The sequence below is a fragment of the Amblyomma maculatum genome, chromosome 1 (genome assembly GCF_055883805.1).
Source record: "Amblyomma maculatum isolate TAMU_Amacu chromosome 1, ASM5588380v1, whole genome shotgun sequence".
Classification (NCBI taxonomy): domain Eukaryota; kingdom Metazoa; phylum Arthropoda; class Arachnida; order Ixodida; family Ixodidae; genus Amblyomma; species Amblyomma maculatum.
Genome location: NC_139344.1, coordinates 51285130 through 51290582, shown reverse-complemented (window position 1 = coordinate 51290582; position 5453 = coordinate 51285130).

Sequence of the window (5453 nt, the reverse complement as noted above, 5' to 3'; positions counted from 1 at the left end):
AAGCTTGCAATAAACCAGTCCCTTTATATATCTTGCATCAACACGCTATACGAGACATCATCATCCTGACTAACTGACACCCTATTATGCTCGAACTAACACGTTTATGTTTTCCTTTTTCCCTCGCACAATATCAGATTAGAACACTAATTTACAGATGGCTATGCATTGCGATTAATATTGCATAATTTCTTATTACTTTTTGTTGTTGTTCTTTGCTCTTTTTTGTACTCAACTATGCCCCTCTGCTTGGACCCAAGGGTCTGCAGTATGTAATAAATAAATAAATAAATAAATAAATAAATAAATAAATAAATAAATAAATAAATAAATAAATAAATAAATAAATAAATAAATCATTCGGAGCTCTAGAAAATTGCCAAAATTCAACTGCACACATTGCCACTAAAACATTTTTATTTATTATCCAGCCTGTGTTCTTTAATTCTGGAAACATTTGAAGCTCTAGATTTGCCTGTTGTTTCTCCATAATATTCTCAAATCGGCCAAATTTCAAGGTTATCAAATAATGGACCACATTGATTAATATTTAAAAAAGCTACTCGGCCTTAGGGTTTTATTAAAATTAACTAAAACAATCGTAAGTACTTTATAATTATCAGGCACAAAAAAGTGTTGCAATATGTAAAAATATCAAAATAAATGTGAAACTGAACATGTTTTCAATCTGTAGAAGTACTTATGGCTTTCTCATAAGGAGTATAGGCGTCAAAACTTCGATTTATTATTTCCTGGATTTAGCTACACTTTGTCTTATGAAATATCCGAAGCATTCTCAATGCTTGTAAAGTAGTTTTATGCTTGTTGGCAGGGTTGAAGTTAAGTTAAAATTGAATAAATTCGCCATTTCTTGTAATTATCTCGGAGCACGCAAATGGCGGTTGAACTCTTTCTCTATCCTGCATTTCTATATTGCGACGTGTAATGATATTCAGTACAGTACTTAAATGTAGGATTTCATTTCTTGGTTACGAAAGAAATTAAGAATACTACATTTTTAAAGACCATTTTTCAAGTGTGCACAAAAACTCAATCATAAGCAAAGCGCGTTATAGCATGATAGTTTTGTTAGAACTTTACATTTCTTTATGACAAAAGCACGAATGAAGCGGGATCACAAGTATTCTTGACGATAGAGCTATCTAGTTCAGAAGAAACGTGAGCCAACACGGAGCGAACCCGCCGTTTACCTAAACTGCAGGTTACGCTTTGCAGTTTAGGTGGACGGTGGGTTGACTCCGTGCTCGTTCGCCTTTTTTCTGTGATAAATAGCTCTGTTGACAAGAATACTCTTTATTTCGACTCACGCGTGCTGCTTCATAAATCAATTTTTAAATCTAGCAAAACTATCGTCCTGCGAAGCTTTTTGCTTGTGATTTTATTAGGCGCACATTAGAAAAATCGTTTTCAAAAATATAGTAGTGTTAATTTTTGTCATAACTGAGAAATTAAATAATATAATCCAGAACTTTATTGAATAGCACTGCACCCCACAATAAAAGAGATTACAGGGTAGAGAATATTTTCAAACGTCATTTGCGCTATCCCTTGAAGTTACAAGAAAACGCGAATTTATTCCATTTTAAGCTATCATCAACCCGGTCAACTAGCAGAAAACAACTTTGTAAGCATTGCGATGACTTTGGATTTTGCTTTAGATAAAACGTAGCCGAATTCAGCAAATACTAAGTTCAAACTGCGACGCCTGCTCTTTAAGGAGAAGCCCTAAGCACTTCCACAGAATAAAAAAAAAAAAAATGTTCTCAGTTTTATATCTATATTTATAGTTTTAGTTCACATAATGCAATACATTTTATTACCTGATATCTATAACGTACTTAGGATTGCATTAAGTTAATTTTGATAAAAATCGAAGTCGGAGTAGTTTTTTTATATTTTAATCAATTGTCAATTGTTTTATATTCTTGAATTTTAGCCGCTTTAAAAAAACATGAAAAAAGAAGGGACCATTCTAGAGCTTCAAATCTGTGCAGAAATAAAGAACAAAAACTGGACAATATATGCAAAAATTATCAGTGGCAACACTTTTTTAGGTCGCGCCAGAGTGTAGGGCTGACATAATATACTGGCAATTTTCAAGAAAAGCGCTAGGTTTTATAATTATATTTATAACTTTAGGCAACATAATTGCAGGATAGTTTTAGGTCGTAATACTTCTGAGGTACTGAGAATTCTTGAGTGTGATTTTAATAAAAATCGAAGATGATGTTTTTTTTTTTTTTTTTTTTTTTTAACTCAGATCAAAGTTGCCTCATTTTTGCGGTTTTCAAATTTCGGGCGAGTTTTCTGCGTTGTGGAGAACACACCTAGAAATTTAGAGCTCTAAAATTTGTATGAAATTAAGAAGGTAACCTGCATAATAAACAGAAAATGGTTGAGTGCAAATAACTTAAGGCATCATTGCGAGTATATACGGCTTAAAATTAACGTTTTTGCAATGCGCCGCTCCTGAAGCAAAGTTTGTGATTTTTTACTAAACTGCAATAACAAAACTGGTTTCTAATAGTTCTTATAAAACTAAAGGTTAAATAGATTTAGTGAGTAAAAAATAATAGATGAAAAGGTTTTAGTGCAGAAGCAGCAGGTCTCCAAACCTGCAACTTTTTGAAATGGAAAAAACGGCGTTTTCCATTTCTAGTGATATGCAATCTTTTTCCAAGGTAACTAGGCCATATCTTGCAAAACTAAGGTTTATTCTTTTGTCTCGAGTTATTTGTTCACAAAATATAAAAATTTCATTGAAAACAAAACATGGCCATGGGACCTCGACTACCGTTCTTCTCTGAAGACATCCATATATACAGTCATAGAATTTCTGAAAAAAAAAAAAAAGATTTTCATTGCGGCAAGCATTTAGAATAAAACGATATCGGGACTTGTGGCCGATACCCAATATTACTGTTGCCTTGCGGTAGAAATATTTCGCGTCTGTAAATGCCAGTGCGTTGTTCTCCGTGTTTTCCCGTTTTTTCTCACAACGCGTTGGCTACGTCGCAAATTATTCTTTCATATTCGAAAGTCGGTTGCACTAACTGCCCGTAGGCAGTAAAGTTATCGCATGGTCATGCCGTTGCAACTTCGTGACGAAGAGATACTAGTTGCCCAGCGTAACTCATATAGTTAGTATCTACAGCCCCTTCGAACCTTGCTGCCCCGCCGCTGTGGTGAAGTGGTTAGGGCGCTCGACTGCTATGCCCAAGCATGCGGGGTCGAATCCCGGCCGCGGGGGCCGCTTTTGGATGTAGGCTAAAAGCAAGGCTCCCGTGTACTGTGCGATGTCAGTGCACGAGATGGTCGAAATTTCTGGACCCCTCCACTGTGGTGTCTATCACAGTCTGTCTCTCTATGGGACGCTAAACCTAATAAGCCAATGGGCACCAAATACTTCACGGTATCTCGCGAGAGGTCGACCTTCATTTTTGTTTAGCAGTCGACGAGCACGAACAGGGATGGGCCTTGAGTTTCTTAACTTTATACCTGTCAACTAATTATGCATACATAATACAAGACAGCTGCGGGGAACTCGAGCATACAGGAGGTAAAACGGACTGTAGCCGGTGGTCTCATGCTGTGCAGTGTTTTACGCGTATTTAATGAAAGGAAGGATGTCATACCAGTTCTTGTGATCAGAGTCCACGTACAATACCCCGGACACTACACGGTGAGCCCTTACCCTGTTTCTGTGAGAGACCGCACTACTGCTCAGGCGTCAACTTTTGCATGTTTTCATGATGCCTCCGACCGTATCATGCATGCATCGGCACAGCGAAATGGTGAAACGACCTCTCTTGTGGTAATGTTGATTACTGACCACGCAAACAGAGAAGTGTGCCTCCAGCTGCTGTAATATGGTGTTCCAAGGAAGCCAGCCGGCGTTTTTGAGGTATGAAGAGGGCTTCTGCGGCATAGTCGTGCCCTTCTTGGCGGATGCATCAGAAAACATGCTAATAATGTTAACTAGTAAGCTGTAGACATTTGAACTATTAAATTTAGGCATCTAGTTGCTATCAGATATTTTTAGCTGACCATTAATAATATACAGGTAAGGTTTTTACAATTTCAAAAGCGTGATTGCCTTTGGCGCTGTAACTATATGAGTTCTCGTTATTGCGCGCCAAAAGGCGCGCGAAAAGCCCGCGCTCTAAACACTGCCCCCACCACCGCCAATCAGTGCGCAAGTACCACGTGATACGTTCTCTGTCCCGACTGCTAAGCAGTGCTCGCCGCTGCTTGCTGATCCAGCCCACGCGGGAAGTATCGAGGCGACAGGCATCACGCCAAGGGTCCTTGGGACATATGGAAACTTGCGTTTTTCAGTTTTACCGGCCCGTACATAACCAGTGGATGTTTACCTGCTTTTTTTTTTTTTTTTTCCTGTTCGAACTGCAATGTCCACGGCATAGCTATAAGCAACGGAATTACTCTAGCTGCCTTTGTAAAATATCATGCTCACTTTGTTATTCACCAATACAACGGTCTTAATTTCTATATGAATCGTTCGTAATTCAGGGAGCTACTTGCATGAGTATATACACACGGTTTGCGAATTACATCTGATAGCCACGTCTTAATGGTGGAAATAAGCAAGAAGCCTACTGTACGTTTTTTGCGAAGTAGTATTTTGTGTTAATCGCCCGGTTTTTAAATACCTGCTGCTGCGCAGCTAGCACTACGCGCAATCACTCCTATGCCTCTTTCAGCTCTTGGAAACCCTAAATCATCCTTCCCTGCACCCCTCGCATACCTGGCTGGTGTCTAATGATGTGGACAGATAGTGCGCCGCGGTATTCCGCGCCGGGGATCTTCTGAGTGCTTAATCAGACGCTCCAAAATAAAGTGGTTTTCTCTATCTCTCACTTCTTCTCTACATCGCTCTGTGCATGATCGAAGGAACGAAAAAATAACGAACAAATGAGTGAATGAAAGTCCCGCTGCGCTTAATGAATGAATGAATGAATGAATGAATGAATGAATGAATGAATGAATGAATGAATGAATGAATGAATGAATGAATGAATGAATGAATGAATTCCATAACCTTTCAAATTGTCGGTGATTAGTTTGGTAAAAATTGCAGAATTTTGTGAATCACAGAAGGCGCCTCCCTGAACATAAGATGGCGGCTCCATTCAATATAGGCATAAGTGCGCCTGCGATGAAAATAGAATGAATAGAAGAGGTTTTTTATTTGTGCGTTTACTTCGAACGGTTTAGAAATGAGGACCGTATTCAATTATCTATACAGATTTTCTTTTTTATGGCGTGAAACAAGTGAAGGAAGGCATTTTAGCGACCTTTGTAATTTCAGATGCCAGCTGTGGAAGCGAAGCTGTGGACTGCAGACGGCAGACATTTGGCTTGCAGAAATTTTACACCAGTGCCATTGACGGCGGCAGCTCTTGTGACGAAGT